Below are 11,732 nucleotides of genomic sequence, written 5' to 3'. Positions count from 1 at the left end.
TGCAAATGGCCAGTTGTTTCCTTCAGAGGACTGCCTTATACTATTAGCCCAGGACCTGCAGATGTCCGGCTCTGAGGATGAAGAAGGGCCACTCCTGCCTGCCTTGCTCTCTTGCCCTGGCACTGTCTTCCTCATCTATTCTCAACTCCTGTTACCTTAGATGACCCCAGGAGCCCGTGATCAGGCGGGTCTAGTTCACCTGAGGCCGTCAGAGTCAGACCAGTGATTCTCACACCCTTGTGAGAGGATCACAGGCTTACGGGTGAGGAGGGACCTGGGAGTTCACCCAGTTCATTCAGTCCACTTAAATGAGCTCAGAAGGGCTATCACAAACTCTTAGAAAGCCTTTGGTGATTCATTTCCCAGGAAGGGCTTGGTTTTTTCCCCTCCCTTGCTACAACAGTAGATTTGTATTAAGGCATCTTAACCCATATCATCTCAATTAATCCCTCTGTTTACATATTTCAGTTGGCTAATGGAGCCCAGATTTAGAACCAGGACTTCGGTTCTAAATTAACTTCCCACTATGCTCTGCTGCCTCTTAAGTTCTAAATACATAGCAACCCCTGATTTGAGGGTGCCTCGCAGTTCAGGGACATTCTTATATAGAACCTGGTAGATGTAACCCCCCTTACAAGAGCCCCATGAGGTGTGTGTATTAACTCTTTTTCACAGATTAGGAATTTGAGGCTTGAGAGGGCATAAACTAGTGTAAAATTACTCAGCTAAGAGAGGTATAGTTGGATTCGAACTCAGCTTATTCTTAATGGCTATTGCAAAATCCATTTCCTTCCATGCCTATATAGATTTCTTTGTTTAAAGATTTTATTCATTCATTTTTAGACAGAGAGAAAGGGAGGGAGAAAGAGAGGCAGAGAAGCATTGATGTGTGAGAGAAACATTGATCGGGTGCCTCTTGAGCCCGATCAACTGGGGACCTGGCCCACAACCCAAGCATGTTCCCTGAACAGAAATCGAACCGGCAACCTTTCAGCTTGAGGTTCGACTCCCAGCCAACTGAGTCACACTGATCAGAGCTATACAGATTTCTTAATACCTGACCTAAAGCTCCTCTGTTGTTGTTGTTTGTTCTTGTCCTTTCTTCTGCAGACCCCAAACACACTCAGAATAGAAACTCTGGGGGCTGAAGGTACGCTATTTATTAATTTACTAAATTAATAATTGCATCTATTTAATGGTGTGTATTCATTAAATATATCACATGTATAAAATGGATTAAGATATCTACGTACTTAGAAGAGTGACTAGTACAGAGTACACACTGAATAAATATTAGTTGGCTTTCTTTTGTTTATTCATTCATCATTTATTGGCTTCTTGCTCTATGCCATCACTGAGAAGTCTCTGCTGGGGAACCCAAAGTAAGTAGTGTGTTCCCTTCTGCTTCCCAAACATTCCACCTGCCCCTCTTATCTTCTAGATCATAGTATTTATGGGGTCAGAGACATATCTGTGTCACCCCCCTGTATATCTCCAATGCCTAGTGTGGGGCCCAGTACATGAAAAATATTTGTGGAACAAATAAATGAATGCTTGGGCATTGGAATTTGGTAAAGTTTTAAAATCATCTCAATCCAGAATCTAAGCCATACCATTCAGAGTGGGACATTGTGATCATTTTCTTTGTTTTATTGGTTCTCTGAATGGTACCTGGTCATAATGCAGCTGGTGTACATCCTCTTCCTTCCGTGCTGTGGAGACAAGAGTGCGTCTTTGGCAATGCCCTGAGTGGTGGCCTCCGGGCCCAAATCCCTAAAGTCCCTGACAGCTGTAGGAAACCCAGGGCGGGGCCAAGTGTAATTGGGGCTTAAGGAAGTCTATTCAGGGCTAGAGAGGCAAGCTTGGGAGTGACCTGTTTGTAGGTTTCAGTCACTCCTTAAAGAGTCAGCCCATGACTCACCCTCCCCAGTCCTCAGATAGGAGCTTCATTCTGAAACTCTTTCAAAGGTTTCTTGGTGAACTCCCTCCACTCGCTAGCAGTTTCCCCATTTCTCAGTTTGCCCTCTCTGGAGGGGTGGTTGTGCTTCTGACTATGGGTTACAGGGGGTGGAGGCGGCATGTGGAGTATAGGGAAAGAGGTATTTTTAAATGCTTGGACATACTTTGCAACAGTAAATTCCAAATAAACTGAGCATTGGGGTACAGGGTTAATTGCAGCTGCTGTCCAGTGTTGCAAAGTCTGGGGTCCAGCTCCAGCTTCTCCCCTCCTGCTGTGTGGACAGCGATGGGCAGGAATTCGCTGTGTTGCCTTACTTTCACAGAGCAGAGATTACAAAGGCAGAGATTGCAAACCCAGGGGTTCCTCCCCTTCCCTTCCAAGCCCACCCATGTCCTCGCCCTGCCCTGGCCCCAGTATAGCAGGGGGCAGGGAATGTGGTATGAGAGTGAGGAAGGTATTAGCCTCACCTCACGGTCAAAACGTGGCACAGAGAGGGAAAGTGGCTAGTCCACTCCGTCCCAGACCTGAGAGGAGGCCAAGAAAGCAGCTGCCATTTGGGCATGCCATGCTCTTTACACAGATGTGTCATTTAAACTGTTTTTTTCCCAGTCCTATGGAATTTGAATTGTGAACCCTTCCATCCTATGTATATTTTAAAAAATAAGGCAGTTAAACTTTGGCGTGGTTAAATATTTCTTTCTCCTTTGGATCATAATGAAGGGCTGACATGTGAACTAAGTTTTGACTCCAAAGCTTTGTTCTGACCCACTTGCCTCATTTACCATCCAGCTCCCCATTAGAGCTCCGCTGCGAAGGCTAACGGAAGAGCTGAGGACAGGGCTCTTTCTTCCTGGAAAACTGATCAGTTGTGCAGAGCTGCACAGCTCTGTTAAAAGATAACCCTTCTGTAATATATTAGTTTGTTAGGGCTGCTATAACAAAATTCTGGAGGCTTAAAGTCCAAGATCCAGGTGCTGAGGAGACTGGTTTCCACCAGGGCTGTGAGAAAGTTCCATGACCCTCCCCTAGATCCTGGGAGTTCGCTGGCCATCTTTGGCATTCTCTGGCTTGTGGACGTATCATCCCAAACTCTGCCTTCATCTTAACATAACATTCTCCCTGTGTGTGTGTCTCCAAACTTTTTCTATAAAAAAAAGATTGTATTTATATATTTCTAGAGAGAGGGGAAGGGAGGGAGAAAGAAATAGGGAAAAACATCAATGTGTAAGAAAAACATCTCTCAATTGCTTCTTGCACATGCCCAGCTGGGGACGAATCTGCAACCCAGGCACATGCCCCGACTGAAAGTCAGATTAACAATCTTTTGCTTTGTGGGATGATGTCCAATTAACTGAGCTATGCTGGTCAGGCAGGGCCAAAATTTTCTTTTTATAAGAACACCGGTTATATTGAATTAGGGCCTACCAAAATGGCCTTATTTTAATTTGATAACCTCTATAAAGATCCTACCTCCAAATAAGGTCACATTCTGAAGTACTGAAGGTTAGAACTCTATGAATTTGGAGGGGACATAATTCAGGCCATAACACAGGGCAAGTGGGTATGGCACTGGTTGGAGAAGTAGCAGGATAATGGATTGGAATCTGAATGTTCATCTGGGGATTTTGTCTATGTTAGCTGCAGGCTGATTTAGCTACATAGTGATTTCCTTTATATCATGGCCCCTTTGGGAAAAATGGAGTTACTGCAACAACAGCAGGAAATAAATTTCTAGTGAGCCACAGGGATAAGCCTCATTCCCTACAAGCATTAATGCTGACTTTACACACACCGTTTAAAATGGGGCAGCCAGAGTGAGTATCACATGCAGGGCTTAAGAAATGGTTGCAGGTAGGCAGTTAGAACTGCAGAAAGCAGAGAAGTCGAAAATCATTGGTTTTGCTATACATTTTTGGTAGACATCATACAGGCCCTTTCGGTTCAATCATAAGATCGTGGCATTTTATAGGTGACACTTTTTAATCGCTCAGCATGTAACAAGTACTTTAGTGTTACCTTGTTTGATTCTTAAAACAAGGAAACTGAGTCACAGAGAGGTTAAGAGACTAATGGGTTGTGGGTCCTTGGACTTCAAGTGCTTTTTCTTACACCACAGTTGCCCTCAGTGAGGGGCTTTCCCGGGTAAGTGTCCGTGGAAAACATGTCCAGATGCAGTAGCACTGGCATTTAGCAAGAATCTCTGCTTTGACAAAAATTACAAGGACTCTTGCATGTCACAGTATAGCCCATGGGAGACTATTCCAATTGTAACTAAGCCAATCTTATCATCCATGGTTTGTCTGCACAGTAGCGTAATTGGCAGGAATACAGGCGGGTTGGTTACTCTGATTACAGTGACTTTGGGGACCATGACTGATCAGTTTAGACCAAAATTCCAGCCACAATCGTTCTGGAAACTTGTACTGCCGTGGTGAATGTAGAAATAGTCACAGTCAGAAATTGCATTCATCACACATTCATATTGTAAATTATTGGAACCTGAATGGACTCCTGGTTTTGACTTTCCACAGCTATCATTACACCTACGATGAGTTCCATTCTGCCGTGGAGTGAAACCAACCCTTTGCCTGCAAGTCACGGCCTACTCTCTGAGTAAGATCGTCAGTGACAGGCTTGGTAGGTGCCCTTTGGATTTCTAACTGCGGGTGCAGAGAAAGGCATCTCCCTTGTCTAACATCTGTGGACAGTGTTGCTGCTGAGGACTCTTCTAGTGTTGCTTTCTAGAGCTTTCTGCATATGAGACATAATCAAACAGACTCAAAATCATTTTTTCCTATCTTCTATTTTAAGTTTCAGTGGGAATAAATGGCCTTAAACTTGGAGAGAGCCAATTATTCAATGCCACAGGAGCAGGTTTTTGTTGCTCACTTCCCAAACATGGTGACACCTCTGGTGCATGTTATATCCTTTGAGATGTGACAAAGGTATGAGGTGAAGGTGGTCACATGGGATGTCTCAGGTACTAGGCAGACTCCTGCCATTTCTCCTTTCCTCGACTGAGGTTCAGATTTGAGCTGACATTCCTAGCCACATGAGGTCCTTGTGGCAGCTGCAAAGCCCAGATGTCCAGCTGGGGAGATGCGGCCCGTATCCTGTTCATCTGACAGACATGTGAGTCTGGGACAAGGCAAGTTGGCAGCTGAGTTGTCGCTCCTCATATTCCTCTGAGTGGGTCATGAGCGGGTGTGTGGGGAGTTGCCAGTCTGTTTCTTTTGCCTGCAGAAAGATGCAATGACAAAAAATTGAAATGAATTGTCTGTTCAAACCTAGAAATCTTTTTCTATTGAGATAATGGCGAATGGCGAGAAATAGATTTGAAGTAACTTTCCCTAAATTATTGACTATCCAAATGAGAATGAACAGCATTTTAATTAATAGGAAATCCAAATGTAACTAGTAAATAAAATGTGAGCCAGAAAGGAGAATGTGGATTGTAAATATGAATATTTATAACTGACCAGTGATTTAAAAGACTTATGAACTAAGTCAAAAGCTTGAACTCTAGTTCATGTAAAAGGAGACTCATAGCCCCAGAAACCAGGGTCTCGAAAACAGTGAGAATGTCCTCAGCTTTGAAGCCTGTAATGCCACGCTTTCACTCTACCAGCTTCCACTGCCTTTACAACTGAGGGGTTATGTGCTGCCAGTAAGAGGGTATTTTCCAAGCGTAGATTATTTATACAAGACTTATGTAGATCCCTTTTTATAAAATGTTTTTGAGATCTTTATTGATATGGGAGCCTGTTCATAGCCTTGTCAATTGCACTGAAATCTTTTGTCTTTAAACAAGGTGTTAGTGACTGATAAACCAGCCAGGAGAGAACATAGGTTATGATTTCCTTCTGCAATGTCCAGTACAGTAGCTGCTAGAAATATGTGACTATTTAAATTGAAGTTAATCAAAATTAAACTTCAAGTGTATTGGATGCACAGATATAGAACCTTTCTATCTTTGCAGAAAATCTTGCTGGACAGCTCTGATCTAGAAAACTTGCTTTTTTGAATCAAGAACCTTTGAACAACAGCTTTCCTTTTGTTAGGCAACATTTTTAAGAGCTTCCTGCTCAGTCCAAAAGATAACAGAAAAGCAGGACGGCATCGTCAGACAGGAAAATACCAAATAGCTTTTACTTGTGGAAAACATAACCCTTCGTTGTTACTCAATGTTTGAGTAGCAGCTAGTTTGTGGCATCTGTGTTGACACTGAGAACTGGCATCTGGGACTTGTCTAGGTGGTCCTTGAGACCCTAAACCAAAGGTTAGAGAACTTTCCTCTAAATAGGCCAGATGGTAAATGTTACAGGCTTTGTGGGCCACACTATCTCTGTTACAATTACTCAGCTCTACTTGCCATTGCTATGCAAAAGCAACCGTTAATAAAAGGGGGCAGGATTTTCAGGAGCTACTATAAAGGACACGTGGACAAAACCAAGGGGAGGTGCGATCAGGGGAGGGAGGTGGGAGTGGCTGGGGTGAGGGGGGAGTGATGGGGGAAACCACTGTTTCAGGTGGGCAGAAAACTGTACTTGAACAACAATAAAATCAAATAAAATGTTAAAAAAAGATTTGATGAAGATAAAAATTATATATAATAAAAAAAACCAGACAACTAGACATAGCTGTGTCCAATAAAACTTAGTTGACAAAAATAGGGACGAGGGTGATAGTTTGCCTGCATCTGTCCTACAATACTTTTTATACCGTGTCCTAGAATTTGATCACAAATGTAATTATACGTTGCCGAGACTAACCAATGCTTGCTCACTGGTTCTCCCTCCAGTGTTGTGACTGAATGTAGACAGCCATCCATTTTGAGCTTGCCTACTTTGAGAATCTGCACAGATAATCATAGTGTTAGTCCCCATACAATGTCTGTCTTTGACATTAGACAAATTGTTTTATTTTTAGTGCTGGATATCTTCGAGTGCCAGTCTCACGGAGAATGTGCATGAGGGTTAGGATGAAATTTTTTTGTTTGGTTGTGTTTTGTTATTATATCAAGGCCCCAGTTGCATGAAGATGGCCGTAAACTGCAGGATGCTTTTGGAAGAGATGAGCTGCTGCCCTGCAATGGCCGCTGCTGTGCTTTTCCTTCTTCCCATTACGTGTCAACACCAGGTGGCTCTGGGAGCCTCCCAGGAGCCCCAGCCCAGAACCTGCCACTTCTGCTCATCCAGTGATCATAAAAGCCCCTCATTGCCTGCATTGCGTCTCTTCCTGCTTAAAAAAGTTAGAGTATCTCTTTCCTACCCTGATTCAACAGTGTGTAATTTTTATAAAATCTGAAATGTGTCTAAGTTAATAATTTCTTTTAGTAAGTTGTATCTCTTGGTGCATCTCCAGCTCCTATTTCTGAACCCTAGGTTTACCTTTTCCAGCCTTTAGGAAGTGCCTCTGTTGGTACTTCACTGAGTACCATCAGAATTCTTCACTGAGGGATGGGGGCCTGAATGCTATTGACACTTGAGAGTGTTAGGAATGATTGCATCCTATTTATACAAGCCTCAGACTAGATAGGAATGATGAAACTGAATACCAAGGTCCTGTGCTACAAGGCCACCATTAAAACTGGTTTGAAGTAAACACCTATCAATCTTCAGTAACGTGTGTCCGATGCAGTCCTGTGGCATAATTATGTGGTGAACTTCAAAGCCTTTGCTATGTTTGCAAAATGCATTAAAGAGACAACTCATCACCTGACTTTTATGTTTTCGAATTAGATTGTTTCTGTACACTGGGATCCAGTCCGCTCATATGGATCTTTCCTTTGATCTGCTTAACATTTCCCGAAAGGCCGTCTTGACCGTCTCAGGCCCCTGAAAGAGCAGAGGTTTTCAATGTGCTCCTCGTGCTGGTCCAGAAAGGATTCCCAGCCTGAGCACTCACGTGATGTTCGCAATGCATCACAGATAGCTTTTTCTTTTTAATTGTGATTCAGTGGAATGCCAACCAGAAGTTAAAAAAAAACCACATTACAAAGCATAAAGCTTTATGATTAATCACCTTGAGTTCAGATATAATTTAAACATATTGACTTGTCTGAAATAAGTGCCAGACAGTGGAGCTGGGGAGACAGGAAGTGCCTGGGTGAGACTGCTGAGACAGGCTGGAAGAAAAGTCAAAGGGGGGTAAGGACATCATCATTTAACTGTTCTCCACAGCCGGGCAGAAAGTGGCCACAACTGCTGATGGTCAGTGGAATCAAAGGGATAAATTATGGCTGAGCTGTGCCTTTGAAATTAACGGAAAGTTAGTCGATACTTCAGCTTTGCACAAATGTAAAAAATTGGTGCTGAGACAATCCATTACAAATGGTTTTCCCCCTTTCCATACACATGATCTGTGCAGAGATTTCTCTGAGGGGCTGGAGCTGCTTTGCTAATTCAGACCCCCTTCGTCTGAGCTGGTGGGGTTTCAGAGTTCCCGCTTGGCAGAGGCCCCCAGGCTGCAGGTAGAATGGCACTGGCAGTGGAGATGGGCTGGGAGTTCCTCAGTGTGATTGAAGCCTTAAGACCGGCAGGATGGCCCTTCATTTGGAGAACTGGGCTGCTCCCAATGCTTTCTGTAGCTGGTCTATGAGAAAGAACAAAACTGATTTCTTTGCAGCAAACTGGGACCAGATGCGTTTCTCTGTGTACAAAGTTTAGAACTCCAAGCAGCTGCTTTCAGTTTTTAATAATGGATTATGGTGTCGAGGGGCCTGCACTAACTTTGATACCCATGCCTAGGAAAGCAGAATGGAAGTGTTTGGGCTAACCTCACTGGTCGATTTCTAACACACCCGGGGCACGTGTGATTCCGCGTTCCCTTGAAGCAGAGCGTAACTGTTTAATGCCATCTGGACAAGAGCGATGTCATCCAAGGATTCCTGGTCACAGACTCCCACTCATCCCCTAGCCTGGCTCCATGGTGCTCAAAGAGGGTCTTCAATTCAGCACTGAGAGCCCAATTACGATTCATGTCCCTGAAGTTCCTGGAGAGTCTGGGATCCTGCCTGCTGCTCTTCGCCCTCTCATCGAAGCTCCCTTGAAGCCCGAAGCTGTGCAGAAAAATTCACACATACAGTGAGAGTGGCAGCATTTGCCTTTGGCTAGCTTTTCAAATAAACTGCTCCTCTTTTCTCTGATACTAAAGTCCAAGCTCCAGGCTTGTGGGGGAGAAGGCATGTCTGTAGGTGAATTCATTCTCTCTGAGTGAAGTAGCAAAGGGAAGAAAGGAGGGGGCCCATTCAACATCTCGAAATTTCTGGCCAAGGCTGAGTGTAAAGGTGGGCTTCTGAATGCATCTGTTAAATCAAGACAGACAGCCCAGAAAGCCATACAGAAGTAACAGAATAGATTCCAGAAGGATTTCATGAACTGATTACGAAATGTGAAATAAAATCTGGCCATCTCATTGGACAAAATTTTGGGTAAAAGACCAATATTTGTGTGTGTGTGTGTGTGTGTGTGTGTGTGCACATTTAACTGGAGATTTATCAAGAGATTATTTTAATAAATTGCTACATATGATTAGGGAAGTTGGCAAGTATGAAATCTGCAGAAGAGGATAGTAGGCTGGAGACTTGGGGAAGAGAAAACGTTACAGCTCAGGTCCGAGGCAGAGGGTTGACAAAATGCCCCTCTTCCTCAGGGGACCACAGTCTGTCTCTGTTAAGGTCTTTCACTGATGGAATGAGGTTCACCCACACTGTGTTGGACAATGCGATTTACTCAAAGTCTACTGACTTTTCATGGCAACCTCCAGTTGGTGTTTGACCAAATATGTGAGTCTTATGAACTAGCAAAGTTGACATAAAATTAACCATCAAGTCCCAAGTATAAGGATATTTGTATTTGTTAGTTTCCCCTCCAATACCAAAGGAACTGGAGTGCAAAGGAAGAAGTCTCCTTATCACATGAGCTAGTAGAACCAAATGTATTCATCACATATCTATATGTGCATACATACATGTGTGCACTCACACACACATACATGCACACACTCCTATGCAGCACAGGTTCATCCATGTGAAAACATGAATGAGCTTCAGGGTGAAAGTAATCAGCAAAGAAAGAAATCAGAGGTACACAGCCCCCCATGTCCCGTACGTTTCCTCCATCTGGAAGAGAAATGGAAAATTGACTCTGGCAACTCTCCACAGACTTCACCCTGTCCTGTTGGAATTTCCTAAAGTGAAAGTCTAATTTTTCAAAACTATTACGACTCAAACTTCGCTATGTCCAGGGCAAAAAACCTTTGCACAGTGATACTCCTTTTTGTGTTTGAAAGTCCTTAAGGATGATGGATCACTTAATGAGAATTTTCTTCAAAGAATTCCAACTTAATTTTAATATGCATCAGTGGTCCTCATTCCAATGGGGAGACTCTGGTCTGAGAAATGGCCAAGACTGTGTTTTTTGAGGATTCATACATTTGTGTGTGTGTGTGATTAGATGTAATTTTATAGTAAAACTGAATAATGAACAAAAAGCTTTCTTTTTTCTAAGTATCTCAAAGAAAGTATAGCAAACATTTGGTGATACTGAAAAAAGCTACTTGACGGTTTTCTTTTCTTCCTCTGACCTTTGGCCAAGATTTGGACTGGTATTCTGTAGAGCTGGCCTCTGAATATTTCTTTCTGTCTAGGAGCAAGATTCCAGTCCAGAGTCCTGTGGCCAACCCCCTGTGCAACGGTATTTTAGATCTGGTTATAACAGACTACTTGGGCCATTTCTGTAAGACTTCTGCAGGGAGTGGGACTAGATGGCTTGTGAGGTTCCTTGCCAGGCCCAGGCCATTGATTCTGTTCTCAAATAAGTACACTTTAGCCTCCCTGCATTTTTAATGGGTACAGTGTCCATCAAAATCAGGCCACTGAGTGCAGCCTCTCAACGTGGGGAATGACCACTAGCTCTTTACCTTCACATTAGAAAAAAGTGAAATCGACAAGGTGCCACTAAGCCACTGGCTAGTTGGGCCCTGAGCAGGGTTGCTGGATTTTGCAAGTAAAAATCTATCACATCCCATTAAATTTGAGTTTCAGATAAATACCAAGTAGTTTCTTAATATAAGTGTGTCCTATAAATACTTGACACATTTTTATGCTTAAAAAATTGTATTTAATGTTCATCTGTTATTCAAATTTAATGAGAAATTCTGTATTTTATCTGGCAAACTTATCCTTGGGGTATTCTGTTTTGACTGCACTCTGGGTGGCAGAGACCTCATTTAATTGCCTGTGGATTTGTCTCCCAAGTCATTTTCCCATGACAAAATTTTTGCTCCCTACTATTCTACAGTTTTCCTATCTTGGCATGTCTTCCTTGCTCCCCAGTCATTGCTCTGGCTTTATCTCTATCTGGAATATTTAAATCATCAGTTTCTGTTCTTTCTTAGGTTTTCCTGAGATGCCAAGAGGATTTCAAATCAGCGGGGGTCCTGTGCTGTGAAAAGGGGCTGTAAATGCAAATCCATTCAGGAGCCATTAGGTGATATAAATGTTTGAAGCAGGGCAGGTGCCATCCCATAGATAATAGTGGAGTCCGTGTCCAACAGCAGAGTGCAGGCCCTTCCTGAAGACGTTTCCAAAAGCTTCATAAATCACTGTGCTGGCCAGGCCAAGCATATCTGCTTAGCTAATGTGCTGCAGTCTTGCATCTCATGGTTTAAGGCAAAATGCTTCCCAGACTCTTTTCCTTGGAACATTAGGTCTTACAAAATATTAAAATAAATTTGAGGAACACTGTGTGTCCCCTCTTGAATATCAGTG

Source organism: Artibeus jamaicensis, unplaced genomic scaffold (assembly GCF_021234435.1).
Source record: "Artibeus jamaicensis isolate MK-2021 breed Jamaican fruit bat unplaced genomic scaffold, CSHL_Jam_final contig_3174, whole genome shotgun sequence".
In the NCBI taxonomy this organism is placed as follows: Eukaryota; Metazoa; Chordata; class Mammalia; order Chiroptera; family Phyllostomidae; genus Artibeus; species Artibeus jamaicensis.
The sequence above is the reverse complement of the archived record's forward strand: the minus strand, read 5'-3'. Positions refer to the sequence as shown.